The sequence below is a fragment of the Alligator mississippiensis genome, chromosome 13 (genome assembly GCF_030867095.1).
Source record: "Alligator mississippiensis isolate rAllMis1 chromosome 13, rAllMis1, whole genome shotgun sequence".
Taxonomy (NCBI): Eukaryota; Metazoa; Chordata; order Crocodylia; family Alligatoridae; genus Alligator; species Alligator mississippiensis.
The window spans coordinates 55245324-55263688 of record NC_081836.1 but is presented as its reverse complement, the minus strand read 5'-3'; the positions used below and the strand labels follow the sequence as shown (position 1 = coordinate 55263688).

Genomic DNA, 18365 nt, shown 5'->3' with positions numbered 1-18365 from the left:
GAGGAATGGATGTATTAAAATCACCCTCAATTTTGTTATCCCTCTCGAAATGCTTGGTGCAGTGTCTACTTGCCAGTATTTTCCTGCCAATCAAAGGCTTGTCCCTACAGCTCTTGGGACATCTGCTTCCTTAGCAAGATGAGGAGCACACCTTCCACTGCTCATTTTCATGTATGGGGTGTGAGGACCCAGCCTTTCCCTTCTTCTTAATATCCAAGTCAGGTACTACCGAATCTTAAATTGTGCTTTTTAGTTTGTGAACACAACTCCATAAAGCCCTCAACACAAGGCTGCTGCGAATGTTCCAGTGCCCTGGATTTCCACCTCGTCTTCTCAGATGTGGCTGTCTTCTCCATCTTGGGAGAAGAACATCAGGATGCAAAGACATGTGCTTCCTGAATCCAACCAGTACCTCTGAGTTTTGAGCTACCCCTAAATGCCTTTTCAGGTCATTCTTAACTTAAATGAACCAAGAGTTTGCTATTATGTATTTTCTGAAGGATGCTTAAGGTAGACCTGAATGTTCTTGTAGTAAAAGAGCAGAACAAAGACTATTCTGCCTGTCTTATCTTACCCAGGAACCTCAAGTCTAGTCTTCTGCCGCTTTGCTGCAAGACTTTTGGGGGATGACTTCAAACCTCAGCATAGTTTTTGAACAGGCAGTCTGCCTAACTTAACCCTCTTTACACTTGCAGATAAACTTGTATCAGCACCAAGCCAGCTTGTGAATAAAGTGGGTCTTTGTTGAAGTCACTTCTTAAGATTCAGCACCATTAAACGCAACATCTCAGAATAGGCATCTATAACATCGTGTTAGAGAAGCTGTTGAAAAAAAGTTAAGAGGGTCGAGATTAGTGAGCCCAATGGCTGCTATCAACAATTTTCAGCACCACAGAATCTCCTCCTGCTCCAAAGGAGACTTATCAACATGGCATGTACACACGCATACTGAGTCAACTTAAAATAAGCTAACTTAATTAAGCCACCTTATCTAAGTGGCCCTAGCTGAGTCGACTTAGCTACGCCTGCTTAACTAAGCCTGTTTATCTAAGCTGCCTTAATTGAGCCACCTTAACTGCAACGACTTAAGTTAAACCACATTGGAACACACACACATACAGCTCCTTGACATGGTGGCAGCCATCTTGTGAACTAAGTAAACTCAGCTAATACAGCTCAAGATAATCCACCTTGGAGGTGTACTATCTTGCGCTGCATTTAAGCTGACTCTGCTCCACATACGTGTGTACGCTCTGACAGTTAAGGGGGGTTTAAAAAATTAAGCCAGCTTAACTGTCAGAAAGTTAATATGTGTGTACACACCATGGTGCTGAAAGCAGTGAGAGCTGCCACATTACCTGAGCTACAACACCAGAAATGCTACAGCTGAACCAAAGCTGGTAACTACAGTGAGGTTCAGGTGCACCGAAGGCCACTGCTCACACCCTAAACTTCCACCCAGAAAATGGATTAACAGGGCTTGAATCTCTGGATGCCACCAACAATTTTTTCTTTTTTTTTTTTTTCTTTTATATTGCTAACAGGTACATATTGAGTCCTTCAAATTAATCTTAAATTAACTTGTCTTCCTTCATTCCTTCTCATTGTCTTCTTTTTTTTCAGCACAACCCTATGTCCGGGGCAGCTCCTGAATTTTTGTTCTGTGAGACAACATCACAAATATCATAGATATGCTAATCACTTGGTTGTAAGCAGGTTTTTTTTCCTCTTCCCTGCCCCAAAGGCTGGGAGTTGGCTAAAATAATAGCTTTAATCAAAACAGTGCAGCAACCTGTAAATAAAAAGGAGGCAATAGAGAAAGACTTGAATGCAGTCGGCATCTGTTTAGAACGCAGTCATGTAAGCAGAAGGCGGTGCTTAAATCCCTCTTGCTAGGGGAACAGATGCAAGAGGCACTATTTTATTAAGAAGCATTAAAACAAGGGTTTGGACAAAGATGAGGCAGAGATTGATCTTCAGAGATCACCAGCCTCATAGTGACTTTTAACAAACACAGCCCCTCTCTTACGCTCATTAGACACTAAAGTTAAACAGGTATTAACAAAAGATTTTGTGAAGCATCTAAGGTGGGGATCTCAGCCACATGTGCTCGTGAAGCAACATATGGTGGTTCCAGCCTGCAAAGCTAGAGGGCTTTGCCCGTGCCTGCACCCCTGCCCACTCCGGAGCTGGGCAGTGAGGAGCTGTGCCAGTGCCAAGCAGCATCCAACTGTCCCCGCACAGCTGCTACTTCTCCCCCCTTCCCCAGCTCCTGACTGACATGGATCAGATGGTTGCAGTGGTGCATCAGCAGCAGGGGACTTTGCCTAGCCCCATACTGGAGCCAGGCAGCTGAAAGCTGTGCCCACTCCACCGCTGCTTCTAGGGGTGCACCAATAAAAGATTTTTGGGGCCAATAACAATGACCGATTATTGACCAGCCATATCAGCCGATTCCGATCCGATTGCCAATACGCAGCCCAGCAGCTTGAAGAGCAGCATCTGGCTCATAAGTCTGTTGGAGGGAAGGGGCGTGGGGGGGGCAGATCAAGGCCCCCATAGAGAGGAAGGGAGCGGAGCTGGGGCAGGGGCAGGTGCTGCACAGCCAGGGCAGTGCAGAGTGGGGTGAAGGACAGAGCTGCAGGCGGTTCACCTCGGGGAGTGGGGAGGAGGACCAGCTCCCACTGATGTGCACACCCCGGGCAAGGTAGGGGGGCATGTGCTTCCCCAGATCTGTGCACGGGGCAACGGTGGGCTGCCTGCTGCAGGCTCAGGGCCAGGGGCTGTGCTGGCCTCTTCCCAGCAGGGGGGCTGGGCCAGGGCGGGCATCAACAGTGATAGAAGGAGGGCCTATGGGGGGGCTACAGCCACCCCAAAATTCACCATAGCTCATCTCCCAGCACTGCCACCTCCCACCTTGCCCCTGCCTGCCCTGAGCGCAGCCCCAGCCTAGCCCTCCCGCCAGGAAAAGTCCAACACAACCCCAGCCCCAAGCACGCAGCCCACTCTCACCCAGTGTACCGATCCCGGGAGCACATGTCCTCCGTGCTTCCCCTGGGGGTACGCAGAGCAGCGGGAGCTGCCCCTCCCCTCCCCTCCCCACCCCCCATGTCCCCCGGATGAGCCTGTGACTCCGTCCCATGCCCTGCCCCACCCCGGCTGGGCAGCACCTACCCCTGCCCCATCCCCAATGCCTCCCTCACCATGGGGGCCTCAATCTGCTCCGCATTTCCTGGCTGCAGTGTGTATGCACTGGAGCCCACGGAGAGCTGCGCTGGGGCTGGACATGTGCAGCCTGAGTCCACGCTACCACCTCTTCTCCCTGCCCTTTCATGCCAGCTGCAACGTGGACACAGCTTCAAGCCAGTGAGGGCTATGCTGGAGCTGGGCAGCTTCCAGCTATTTCCCCCCAGGCTGCGGTCTGGACAGAGTACGCAGATACTTGGTTTTAGAGCAGCTTCCCAACAGCTGGAAGTGGGGGCCTGGGAAAAGAGGTGATGCGAGCCCCAGCATGGGCACAGGGAAAGCTCCTACTGCTGCCTCCTCCTGATGCTCTACAGATTCACCAGCGTTCACAGCTGGGCTGTTTCAGCCCATGGTTTGTAAAGGTTGCCAGCTCCTGGTCTAAGGTCTGGTCTATACTGGAAAGCTTCATTGCTATAACTGTCACTCAGAAGTGCATTTTATTTACCTTTTTAACATGTATAGGTATATAGGTCAAAGTCTGGGGATGGATTCATTATACGGACATAAAGTACTGATACCCGTACTTATGCTGGCATAGATATGTCTTCTTTTTTGTAATTGTGCTCACGCTGAGGGGCTGTACCACTGTGCTATGTCAGTAAAGTCAACACAACAGGCAGCCAAGTCCCCAATGAAAATCCCTTTTGCTCAATGGTTCAACTTTCTTCGTCTTTTTACATCAGAAATGTAGATTGTTTTTGACAAGCGTCTTTCAGGCTCTTTATAAGTCATAAATAGTAGAGAAGGTAGAGATTTCCTTCCCATTTTGCTAATCATTTTTTTTTTTTTTTTTTTTTGTTAAGAGGGGCCTTTCCTGGAAGGGGACATGTTTTCAAAGGACAGGATAGCTCAGTAAAAATGGCTGCACTTACCAAACTGACCCAAAAGGTGAAAAGATTGGTCCTACCATACAGCATCCAGACTATTTCAAATGTCTGCACATGAAACACAACCCACTGTTGAACACAGGGTCTTTAAGTATGCATTATTTTATTTGACCTAATATTAGCTATCCAAGATGAAAATGGCATAAGCCCCAACCCAGCAAAAACTTTCTGTATGTAATACTCTCACACCAACAGACTACTTGCATGTTTAAAGTCAAGTGTCCACGGGCTCTTCTGGATCTGGGCTGCAGATCCAGAAATGCATATCTGAAAAATGTGCAATACAGGCAGCCTACAATATCTTGCTCCTTTTCATCCTCTTCAAAAATTCAACAGCTTGCGAGTTAAAGATAGAATTACCACCATCCATATTACTTAGTATAATGCATGCCAAATTATATGACGTTCTGACTTTTGAAAACATATGTAAATTCTTTCTTGAAGGCATAATAAATTTGTATCTTTGTAAAATTAAAACCATTTCAACTATAACTACTGTTAATTGGAAGATGACGGAAGATGCAAGCTACCAATTATACTATTTTCTGCTTCACAAACCTGTTAAACCAAAATGATCCCTTAGCTTATCACAAGTCCCCAATATTCCTCAAATGGGTGCATTTTAAAACAAAACACCCAAAACATTTCACAGACTGTCCAAAACATCTATACTTTCATAACACTTGTACACCTCTCTGTTGTACAACAACTTTGAACATTAAGCATTTAAAGCCCTCAATCTGGTGTTGCAAACTGTTAAACAATCACAAAGAAAGGTTTAACTTTGAAATTCCTCTACAATCATCCTGCAAATAAAGTAAAAAATCAAATTTCAAAGCACTTGCTATTTCATACTCATACGAAATCTATGTAAGATCTTCAGCTCCTAAAAGCTTAAATGCTGATGAAACTTGGGTAGAATCCATCTGTAATAATTGCCAATTGATAAAACTGCTCCTGGCTTTAAAAAAAAAAAAAAGTAGACTTCACAATGACAAAGTCTACTAAAGTAACAATATTCTGATCTCAAGCTGCAGGTAGCCATCATATGCATTAAAAAATAGCCGGGAGTGTACTATAAAAATTCTTAGAAGTTATTATTTAACGATTTAATGTGTTGTTTTTTTAATCTATTACTTACAGTTCTCACAAAAAAAAGTCCTTGGCACTTATTTCATTGCCAGTCTCTAACTATACCAACCAAAGCAGCATCTTTACTTTCTGAGAAATGCACCACAGGGCTGGTAAGCTGAAAGCTGAACTTACGTGAACTTGGCACAATTAAAAATTAGCCATTTTCCACCCCCATAACAAATGCTTGAAGCTTTTCAAAAAGTCAGCACAGGGAGCACAATGCTAGCCTGCAATCATAACATCATGTAAGAAGGCAATTTGGGCTCCACAAAGGATAATATTTCAGTAAGTAATACAACAGATGTTAGTGTCATGCTTCCAAATGGTTTTTACACAGGGAGCTTTTTTTTTTTTTTCTTTTTTAAATGATAAAATATGTGAACACTAGTCCCTTAAAGACTCTCAAAAATGTTCATAACCTGATTTGCCAGAGAGATGAAAAAAACCCATTATCTCCCCACCTCCCAAAAGAGTCATTCCCATGCACACTCCAGCCATACCGCAAGCTGGTAGAGTGCTTCACTGATTAACTGGCTGCACAAACCAATAACAAAATTGAAATTCTGCTTTTTGAGTGAGTTTTAAACTTCGTTTCTTTACATATATTCACACAACACAGCACGTTCTACGTACAAAGTCTTAGTAAACTGTCTCCTAGATTTGCATTTAGAAGCGAGGGACCAGGATTAATTAAATGGCCAATCCTGGTCTTCAAATTACTTTTCAGATCATATTGCATGGTTGGAAGCATCCCATCCACCCCTTCCCATTTCTTGCTTCTTGTTGGTACAAGCCTTGTCCCTACCCAGGCTGTGTTGAACATAAGCTGCAGTACTAGTTGGGCAACAGAAGCCAACTGAAGAAATAGTTGCTTCTTCCATAATGACAATCCTAAAAAAATTAGGAGAAAGGTGAAGCGTCTGTTCATCCAAAATTAGGAGACAGGTGAAGCTTCTGCTTACCCAACTAAGTGAATGGGTGCAGGCTTTCTAGCTGGAAAAAGGAAAAAATTAAGCGAGAAGTCAGCCTATGTGTATCCAGGGGGACAAGACTATATAAAGTCATAACATTAGGATCAAAAATAAGCACCAAGTGACTGTGAAAGGTGCAACCCCTGAAAAAGCAAATGGGCAGCTGCACCCGTGAGTCGATTTTCCTCCTTAGACACTTCTTAAACACACATGGGCTATGGAAGACCAAACCAGCATGTTCTCAAAATCTGATTCAAGAAGAAACTCTCCTCAAATACAATGCTCTCTTTTAACTCAGGAGATAAAAATCTGAATCTTTGGTTTGCTCTTCTCTCCAGGTACATCGTTACCTGCAAGGTTTGGTAGTGCAACCTTTGTGATCCAAATTTTCAGCTGTGAACGGTGCAACGTGATTCACGCAAGTAAGCCATTGCCATTAAGGATAAAGTCGACAGAACTTTATGAGAGAGTAATTGCGCACCGACGGAAGAAATGCACAATCAGGGAAAAGACTATAAAATTACACAAACACAGAGGGGGATAAATTGCAAGTGACAAAAATACAGTCAAGAAAGAGCTGATGACAGATTTTCATTTAAGTGCGAGGAAGTAATTTAAACTGTCAGGAGTTGTTGTAATAAGATGATCATTCTCTGTAAAGATTCTTAAAGTGTCTTTGTTGGAATAAACCGATAGAAAAAAAGACAATACTGATGAAAGCACTTGGAAAGGTTCAAAAAAGATTCCAAGACTAGAAATTAATAAGGTTTCTAACCTAGCGAAGATGGGTCTCAAAGCACATTGGTAATATCAGAAGCATCTCCGTCACCCATTGATGCTATTTTAGGCTAACGCTGATACAACAAATGTACAAGTCTTTTTATAGGGAAAATAGCCCAACAAAACAGACCTGAGGGAGATAAGCCTTTTGCCTCTGCTTGCTGTGTTTTACATAAGACTGATAAATTGGTTTAACAAGATCCTCCATTATATAAGCGAACATCTGGAATACTGTGAGAAAAGCTGTTAGGTCAAAAAGGGGTTAGAGGAATGTGGAAGAGTAAGATGAATGAAATCCTTGGATTCCTTCAGCCCTGAAGTATGGAGATACCATCTTCTCGTAATCCTCAGGACCCATTACTGAAAGGATTGGTTATTTTGACCACCCCTGGGCTAGACAGTGAACAAGGGATCTGACTTACATATTCACTAAACTGAAGGAAGACCAGATGCGATGAAACATTTTAGTGAGGTGCCTGGCACACCCAAGGGATGGAAAATGAACCCCAGAAACAAGCTAGGAAAAAAACCAAATGTTCAATTTGTAGACTGATTTTCAGGCTTGCGGCACAGATGTAATCACTCTTTCCCTCTCCCCAACGCAGGACTTTAATTTGCAGATGCAAGATTTACTAGCGGAAACTATGAACAAGGATCTTGACCTCTGGCTGAAAAAGTACTTCCATCAAAACGATGGGCCTTAACATCGAAGATGGTGAAATTTAAAGTGGGGGGAAAAGCATGCTTAATCCCACTTAGCTGTGAAACAGTACGGCAGCCCAAATAAGCACTGAAATACTTATCCAAACGTACAGGGAACAAGGCAACTGCGCAAGCCGATGGAGGTGGAAAGAGAGAAGGTCTCTGTAGCCCATTTGTTTGCCCAAGAGTTGACTCAATTCAAGCGCTCAGCTCCCAAAGCTGTATTATTATACTTACTATACCTTGCAATGTTCTGTATTTATTCAAATACACCTACGTGTTGCGGGACATGGCAGCTGCAGGCAACATTAATGAAGCTAACTACAAAAGCAGCCTTGGGAGCCCAGAAAGGAGCAGCTGACAACCTGCTGGAAGAATAGTACGGCATCAGAGAAAGAAGTCTCGTACCGCAAGTCAGACCGCCAGATTAAGCAGCTCAAGAAAATGAGATGATAGGTTCCTAAGGTAAGGAAACATGTTACTTCAGGGGAAAAAAAAACAAGTTTTCATATCCAGGAAAATCAGATATGCCAAAGATTTTGGACCCTTCAAAATCTGCATGCTCAGCTGGGATGTCATTCTCTGTTAACAAGAAAAGGGATTCTGAAAGTACTGGTTTTTTAAACTAAACTGTACCATGGCTTTCTGCTTTTAGCACATAAAAGAGATGAAACCTGCTCACATTTTGGGACAGGCACCATGGATGTATAGCTGAGGAAAGACATGCATTTACAACATTATCCCCCTATAACACTATGGAGATTGACTACGAAGCCAAATTTGCTAAATATTACCTAGTTCCCATATATCACAGCTTGGAAACCTGCTAGTAGCTAACAAATTAAAAAGTCTATTTATTAAAGAAGCCCCAATATAACAAATATTTCCCCATGTTTAACTTTACATCCAAGTAACTGTGAGCACGTGCAACATAAATACCATCTCTACACCTGCCATTTACTCCAGTCCAAACTGGGGAGCTAAAAGTGGTTACAGGTCTTATACTTGCTTAACTACTGCCAACAATTGGTAGGAGAAGCTTATTTTACAAACGCATGTTTAATGTCCTTCTGTCCTGGGTTGATATAACAAAGCCCTGCACAAACAGGAGGGAAATAATACATAGTACTGGGTAAGAACGGCATCCACCGTGCTGCCAACTGCACAAAGTAAACAGCATTTCTTTTCCCGCTAATATTTCAATTATGCTTCAAAGTTACTTATAATACTCGCTGTCGACACGACTTTTAAAAAATGTAGCATCTTTATCAATTGATGTTTACTGCAAAGCAAAATTTAAGAGCTAAGACATCGAGGTAGCATTCGCTTCAGGAGCTGGACAAAATAGCAGCATGTACAAATTGTACTAGCTTGCGATTTCAAGAAGCTGCAAAAAACTTGCTTTAAAGGGGACCCTAGTAATGAAGTCACTCTCGTTGAGGGGGATGGATGAATGAATCGGTTGTAAAAGTTGCCTTTCAGATGGACCTTGTACTTAATGCAAGCGCCTTAGCTACTTCAACAATTTTACCACGTATTAATAGTTTAGGAACAGGTTATGATAAAACCAGCCAAAGCCCAAATCGCAAAAACCACAACTGTAAGCACAGAGCAGTAAAACCAAATACTTAGCACTGCTCTTTTAGTTTTCAACCACAAAAAGGGACAATTTTTAACTGTCCCTTGCTGTGACTCTAAATTTGTAGAGACTCCTATTTCAAGACAAGATCTAGACACCTGTGGCCTTTAAATTCATGTCCTGCTGCCTAACAATGTCTGGGCTGAGCCCATTCTTTTCCCTCCAACAGAAAAAGAAAAGCTATTTTACCCCAGCAGCCAAAAACCATGAATTTTAGGAGCTTTAGGAGTAGGCAACGTAGCACCTTGGCGACACTGTAACCCGCTGAAAGTACATTATCGAGGCTGGGAGGCCTAAAATTAGACTTGCCAGTTTTGTTCTCCAAGAGCATGCATACTGTTCCTCTCCGCTGGGCCTGCTGCATTCTTATGAGCATGCCTTGTATTGAGATACACAACAATCCTGCTCTTTGAAGCACTTAAGACAGCAGGACGCTGGCACATTTCAATACCTTGCCTGTTCGTATCAGAACAACAACCAAAAAAAATAGAAAGAGAACATAATATGCATTCACACAAGCCAGACACCCTGGCATTTCTGTGAGCGGGACCCCAAGGGAAAACACTGCACTCTCTAACCGCAGCATCTGGAAAGCTGAAAAGCTTTCTCCCCCTGGATATATATATCTATCTATAAATGATATATATTTATATAGATAGATATCTACCTAGAGATAGATTAGATAGATATATGATATCTTTAAAAAAAAAAAAAAAAAAAGGATTTTAGGATAAATGATATCTTCGATCGAGCAAGCCTGACAGTGGCCCTTACGTTCGATCTTCAACTTACGTATCCTAAAGCTGTCAGGAAAAACAAGAGGATGACTAACATACCCTTGCTATCAAATCAAGCTCTCGCACAAAAGCGACCGGTGATTATTTCCCTTTAAAAGGAGGTCACAAGCGTTTGTACTGAGATGAAGACATTTGGCATTTCCCAGCGGTGCTCCAAGACTGGAGGCTTCTTAAAAGCCTGGAGATTTCAAGTCATTGAATGGCTGATGGTGGAATTAAATTATCATGATTAATCAGTTATGTAAATACTGATCAGGTCATCAGAGGTAGAATTAATTTATACTGATGTCATTGTATAGTTCTGCTCGTGCTAGTCATTAATATGCCAACTGCTCGTTAAAAATGACTGCACGGCCAATTTGTGTGAAAAACGCCAGGAGTACTAGAAGTCACAAAAAAGCCGTATGAATTAGTTATCAAGTTTCAAGAAGCTACGAGCCTCCTAGGTCAGTCCATATAATAAAACCACCGGTTGACCACTACACACAGACATCCCTACCACCGATATTCTCTTATGCCAAATACTTATGATTTAGGGACCCGGTCACAGAAAAATGTCAATGAGTGCTAGACTTACAAGCAGCTTTATGATTTCATTTTACATCCCAAAGGCAGGCATTAATTTCCCAGTGTCTTCAAAGATGGCTTAAAAGAAAACAAAAATCCACCTTATCCTTAGTATGCCGGCATGTAGGACACGACACCCCATATCATGCGTGCGTCTAGTTATTTCATGACAGCAAGCAAGTGGCCGGCAGCAAATCAACTTTCTAACAGAGGAGGAACTGAACTTTGCTTCAATCTGCCAGCATCAAATGAAGCAAGTCTCAGGACATTTATATCTAGACTTCATTTCCTTGAAGATATTATTAACATATTAACCCTTTGAAAGATTATCCTTGAAAATGTATCAGCCTGGCCTACTACAAACTGAAACTCCTAAGTATTTCCTAATACCACTTAGTGGTTTTCTTCATGCCAACCCGACGCAACCAATATTTAAGATCAAAACCATGAAACGACATGCGAGAGTTTGCCTGGAAAATGACAAAAAAAAGCAAAACGATGCCCTGCTCCTCTACGAAAGGATGCGATCGATGACCAAACGTTTACCAACCTGCACTAAACTAGGGCAATTCTCAATGTTTGTTTGGTTTCTTTAAAGTAAATTGTAATAAAAACAATCTTCTTTTATTACATCCTAACATCCCATTTTTCTGAGACCTTGTTCTGCCACATTTTGTGCAATATTAAATTACGCAGGAAAAGCCCCCCACCCCCGTAGTGCCATGAAAGAAAAGATGCATTTTAAGGGAGATAAATCACACAAAACTAAAGAGATTCAGAATAACAAGAGCTCGCTCACACGTCTAATATACAACATTCACAATTTCTGTAACACTCCTGAAGAGCCAGGGCAAACACTGGTTAAGGAGACTCAAAATTAGTCTTTTGCTACCTGGGCGAGATGATACACGTTTCCTCGCATCAACTCGACTCGTTTCGTCGCGACATCGCTACGGGCTTCAAAACGGGGAGCTTTAACACAAAAAAAAGCGTTCTCGGCGTCACCACAAACAGGCGACCTGCAGCACGCGAGGGCAGAGGCCCCGCGCCGCCCGGCCCGCGCACCGCACGCAGCGAGCAGGGGCTTGCGTGAGCACACGCTCACTTCCACCAAACCTTGCACTAACACGGGTGTGTGTACGTATGTATACGAATATAGCGTATGTACACACACACCTGTGTTTGTATACAAGAGCACGCATGCTACACACATGCGCACAAACACACCTGTATCTATGCGCACGCGCACACATGCACACCTGTATGTATGCACAGGCACACACTACACACATATACATGCATGTAAGTACATGCACGCACACATACAATCATACGTCTATGTTCGTGCACACATATACACACCTGTGTTTGCGTGTACGGGTGTATACAGACACGCACACCTGGATGTGTAGGTCTCATCTATACGGACAGGCACGTATTACACAGATATACACTCCTGTGTGTATATTATATCTGTACACACACACACCCGTGCACATATCTGTGAGTGTGTCTATACACACACAGACATAGACACGTGTGTATACACACCTGTGTGCATCTATATAGACACACACATCTATGACACAGGCACACCTGTGTGCATACCCCCCCCGTACACATACACGCGCACGCACACACACACCTGTGTGTGCAGACACCCCGCCCCACACACGCGTGTGCCCCCCGGGCCGGGCCGCCGCGACCCCGCGGACGGGCGGGCGGGCGGACAACAAAGGCTGCGGGGGGACGGGGAGCAGCAGCAGGAGGAGGGGGCCGGGGGGAGGAAGGCGCAGGCCCCGCGCCCCGCGGGCGGCCCGGGCCGGGGAGCACGGGGGCGGCCTCACTGACCTGAGCCGAGCCGGGCACCGCGCCGCGCCACACCGGGCCGCCGCCGCCGCCGCCGCCGCCTCGACCCGCTCAGCAACATGGCGGCAGGCGGGGGGGCGGGCCCGGGCACAGCCAGCCCGCCCCGCCCCGCCTCGCCTCGCCTCGCCTCCCCTCCCCTCCACCGCCGACACCACCGTCCGCACCCGCACCCGCACCGCGCAGCGCCCCCGCCCCGCCCCGCCGCACCTCAGAGCCCCAGCACCCCCATGTCCCCGCACCGCCGACCACATCGCCCCATCTCCCCGCACCACCGACCCCAGCACCCCCATGTCCCCGCACCGCCGACCACATCGCCCCATCTCCCCGCACCACCGACCCCAGCACCCCCATGTCCCCGCACCGCCGACCACATCGCCCCATCTCCCCGCACCACCGACCCCAGCACCCCCATGTCCCCGCACCGCCGACCACATCGCCCCATCTCCCCGCACCACCGACCCCAGCACCCCCATGTCCCCGCACCGCCGACCACATCGCCCCATCTCCCCGCACCACCGACCCCAGCACCCCCATGTCCCCGCACCGCCGACCCTATAGACATCATCTCCCCGCACCGCCGACCCCATCACCCCCATGTCCCCGCACCGCCGACCACATCGCCCCATCTCCCCGCACCACCGACCCCAGCACCCCCATGTCCCCGCACCGCCGACCACATCGCCCCATCTCCCCGCACCACCGACCCCAGCACCCCCATGTCCCCGCACCGCCGACCACATCGCCCCATCTCCCCGCACCACCGACCCCAGCACCCCCATGTCCCCGCACCGCCGACCCTATAGACATCATCTCCCCGCACCGCCGACCCCATCACCCCCATGTCCCCGCACCGCCGACCACATCGCCCCATCTCCCCGCACCACCGACCCCAGCACCCCCATGTCCCTGCACCGCCGACCCTATAGACATCATCTCCCCGCACCACCGACCCCATCACCTCCATTTCCCCACACCACCGACCCTATAGACATCATCTCCCTGCACCACCGACCCCAGCACCCCCATGTCCCCGCACCACCGACCCTATAGACATCATCTCCCCGCACCACCAACCCCAGCACCCCCATGTCCCCACACCACCGACCCTATAGACATCATCTCCCCGCACCACCAACCCCAGCACCCCCATGTCCCCACACCACCGACCCTATAGACATCATCTCCCTGCACCACCGACCCCATCACCTCCATTTCCCCACACCACCGACCCTATAGACATCATCTCCCTGCACCACCGACCCCAGCACCCCCATGTCCCCGCACCACCGACCCTATAGACATCATCTCCCCGCACCACCGACCCCAGCACCCCCATGTCCCCGCACCACCGACCCTATAGACATCATCTCCCCGCACCACCGACCCCAGCACCCCCATGTCCCCACACCACCGACCCTATAGACATCATCTCCCTGCACCACCGACCCCAGCACCCCCATGTCCCCGCACCACCGACCCTATAGACATCATCTCCCTGCACCACCGACCCCAGCACCCCCATGTCCCCGCACCACCGACCCTATAGACATCATCTCCCCGCACCACCAACCCCAGCACCCCCATGTCCCCACACCACCGACCCTATAGACATCATCTCCCTGCACCACCGACCCCATCACCTCCATTTCCCCACACCACCGACCCTATAGACATCATCTCCCTGCACCACCGACCCCAGCACCCCCATGTCCCCGCACCACCGACCCTATAGACATCATCTCCCCGCACCACCGACCCCAGCACCCCCATGTCCCCGCACCACCGACCCTATAGACATCATCTCCCCGCACCACCGACCCCAGCACCCCCATGTCCCCACACCACCGACCCTATAGACATCATCTCCCCGCACCACCGACCCCATCACCTCCATTTCCCCACACCACCGACCCTATAGACATCATCTCCCCACAGCACCGACCCCAGCACAGACCCCATCACCCCCATGTCCCCACACCACCAACCCTATAGCCCCATTTCCCTGCACCACTAACCCCATCACCCCCATTTCCCCACACCACGGACCCTATAGACCTCAACTACTCACAGCACAGACCCCAGCACAGACCCCATCACCCCCATGTCCCCACACCACCGACCCTATAGCCCCATTTCCCTGCACCACCAACCCCATCACCCCCATTTCCCCTCACCACGGACCCTATAGACCTCAACTACTCACAGCACAGACCCCAGCACAGACCCCATCACCCCCATGTCCCCACACCACCGACCCTATAGCCCCATTTCCCTGCACCACCAACCCCATCACCCCCATTTCCCCACACCACCGACCCTATAGACCTCAACTACCTACAGCACAGACCCCATCACCCCCATTTCCCTGCACCACCAACCCTATAGACCTCATCTACCCACAGCACAGATCCCATCACCCCCATGTCCCCACAGCACAGACCCTATAGCCCCATGTCCCCACCACCCCCATTTCCCCGCACCACCGACCCCATCACCCCCATGTCCCTGCACCACCAACCCTATAGACCTCATCTACCCACAGCACAGACCCCATCTCCCCACAGCACGGACCCTATAGACCTCGTTTCCCCACAGCACGGACCCCATCTCCCCACAGCGCACATCCCACCTTTCCCACGACCATCCCCATCTTCCCCAGCTCCCCACAAGCACAGACCCTGCTGCCCCCCAGTCACAGCCCAGCCCCCTCTCCCCTCTGGCGCTCACCTGGCAGCTCTCCCCCCGTGCACACATGTGCACACACGCACGCACACATGCACCTCTGGTTTTGGGGCAGCCGTGGAGGAAAGTTTCAGCTCGGCACAGTGCAAGCAGCCATCCCAGATCTCCCTCCCACGGCCCCCACGGCCGGGCAGCCCCACCCTGCTCAGGGAGTGACCGAAAGCCACCGCTGCTCTTGGTTCCCCTCCGGGGACCTACCGCACCCTCTGCCAGGCGGGACTGGAAACCACTCGGCCCCACAGCCCACACCGCCCTTCCTCATCTTGCCCCAGACTAGAAAACAAATCTGTTCCCTTGATCATTTGGTTTTCTTTTTTTTCCCCCCGAGCCAAGAAAAGATCCTTTTTCACCTCCCTCCCTTCTCATCTTTGCTGCGGCAAGTGCCCGTGCAAGCCGAGCTCTGCGAAGGCCTCTGGGTATCAGCGCCGGCCCTGACAAAAGGCACGTCTCAGGGGCAAGAGCCCTCTGAACATGGCTCGTTAGTTCAAACGCGGCTCTGTCCTTTGCTGTGAACTCTCCTTTGTTTCCTTTTAACGCTGGGATGTGCCACGAGGGTAAAGGATCAGGCCAAGCTTGTAAGGCCTTATCTGTGTTACACTTTCCCCTCCCTGCTGCCCCCTTATTCTCTACCGTTGTTTTAATTAGTGCAAGCGCCGCTGCAAGCAAGATATGCCTGGCTCCCAGCACTTGAGCCACGCCGTCCCCTGGACCTGCGCTCAGCTCGCTTACAACGCTGCGCCCGTATGAAATGGCGCCCTTGGGAAGTCGTGGGTAGGCCTCGCTTGGTGCCTACGCCAGGTCTCTCCAAATTCATGCAGATCACGGCGGGGGAGGCCCACGGCATGGGAGCACAAGGTCATAAGTTGTATTTCTGGATGCAGCGAGTACACAAGGATATGCAAGCCCTCGTGTTATCTCTGCACCACGCGGAGTGAGAAAAGCTGGATCGCCGATGCAAATCTGTTACCTGCAGCGCACCTGGGAAGGGGAGGCTGGGTGGTCCAAAGCGCGCTTGTCGGAGATGCGACTGTGTCCAGACGCTAACCAGGAGAGAGGCAGGGCAAATAGTGGTTAAGGGGACTAAAAAGTCTTTTGCTACCTAGGTGTCACCGGATTTTGGCAGCTCCATATAGGAAGGAAGAAAGGACTTTGACAACTGGACGAGAGACCACCCCCTGCTTCATTTGTCAAGGCTGGAAAGTGTGATCCAGGCCACCGAGTAGGGGAAATCCTGGGTTATGCTGGGAAGGGATGTCCTCTGAAAAAGCAGGCCCAAGGCAGTAGAACAAGTCCTTATTTGCTTGGCATAGTGTCTGCATGCACGCATCTTGGGGTAACTTCATGTCATCCCCCCCGTCTCCTGCTGACTTAGACCATGTCAAATAACACCATTATAGGAAGAGTTCAAGATCACAGCAAGACGCTTGTGTTAACAGCACTAAAGTGAGAGATCTACCATCACCACACTCGATGGGACCTCACTGAGGAAGTACTTGAAGTGCTTCTCCAGTCATCTACATCAAAAACACTATCTATCTATCTATATATATATATATACACACACACGCACACACACACACACACACACACACACACACACGGAGCCAGGCATCAAAAACACTATCTATACATATTATTACACACACACACACACACACACACACACACACACACACGTATGCGGAGCCAGGCAGTCTAAGGTTACAGCACTGGAACAATGATTAAATCCTTACCCGAGATCAGAGGTTGAAGGAGTTTAGTGATTTCATTTCAGTCCTCTTCAGGCATGTGTTTGCACCACAAAACCATTTAAAAATGCACAGAGATGGTCCATCTCTGTCCAGGAGGGAGTCAGATCTGGTACGGGTCAGGAGTAAACTGCATTAGCAGAATGCTGCCTGTGTTACGTCTGGCTCCAGCTAGTGTTATGAGTCACTCGAAAAACTACGTTTCCTGACAACCTTTCTTTAACAACAACAAAAAAAGAAGGTCAGAACAAAAGCCAAGAAGGTGTTGCTTTTCCAGTGCAAGGCGTGTCAGAGAAAACAGTGCAAGTTTTAGGCCCAACCCTGCTTTTCCTGGCGTCGATGCCAAAAAATTCCCATTGGCTTCAGTGAGAGATATATCGAGTTTTAGAGACCCGAGAGCTGGCTGCAGTGAATTATACAGAGTTTCATGTATTCAAGGCAAGCTGTTGAGAGGCAGCGAGTAGTTTGAAGCTGGTCTGCGAGCCAGGAACTGCAGTTCTGATCCCACCCGGGTCAATGATTGTTGGGTGACCCGAGAAAGATGTGCTAAGGGTCATCCAACTGGGGAATAAAATCTCTGAAAGGGCTCGACACTGTTAGCAAAACCTGAAAGACCCCTTCACCTCTTGCTGCTTCAGACGCATCCACCGTGGATCAGTGGAAGCTGAAGACTGAGGTATACAGAAATCCTTTATTTCTCTGTGTATAATTTAAGACCATTGATTAGGTGACCGAGAACAAGATCTCTTCATAGAGAAGATTCGGAACGAGTTGTTTCCTGCTGCCTTCTCCCGCATCTAAGGCCATGTAGCGAACAATTCGGGCAAGAGTAAGATGGGACATCCCTCACCATGGCCAATTCAGACTTGGGTCCTTGTTTAGGCCAAGTCAACACAAAGTGCACTTCACCCATAGGAATATCGATACACTATATGCCTGAAAAATGCTCCTACAGACCTAGCTAGATAGGTGGAAGGGCACTTTGTCTTGACAAGGTAAATCCACCACCCCAAACAAAACAAATGGTAGTGGCAAAAACCCAGTTTTGCTGGAAGAATTGCCTTCGCACTAGGTGCTTTGGTAGGGATCACATCTTGTCACATCCTTGAGCGATACTGTAGCTATAATGGTGTGAATCCAGCCTTAGACACTTGCAATGGTAGATTTAGTGTGATGAAGGCACCCAGACTCGTTTCCCCAAGTTATTTGGCCTCTGACGGGTATTAGTAAAACGTGGTCATCGTTGTGGGCTAAGATTTGAACTCACAACCCAACAGCAAAAA

At 48.2% G+C, this 18365-nt stretch overlaps 1 protein-coding gene across 4 annotated transcripts in view; it reads right to left on the bottom strand.

Annotated features, from left to right (window-relative positions):
* Positions 1-17261, bottom strand: part of EPN2 (epsin 2) — a 62552-nt gene extending 45291 nt beyond the window's left edge. For 2 of the 4 annotated variants that reach the window (XM_059716816.1, XM_059716818.1), the window contains exon 1: positions 12575-12662. The gene's annotated coding sequence lies outside the window, so the exon portion shown is untranslated. Of the gene's footprint in view, positions 1-11615; positions 11696-12574; positions 12663-17067 lie in introns of those variants that run through there. The other 2 variants (XM_059716817.1, XM_019494565.2) reach the window with 2 other exon arrangements.
* Between the last annotated feature and the right edge of the window lie 1104 nt (positions 17262-18365).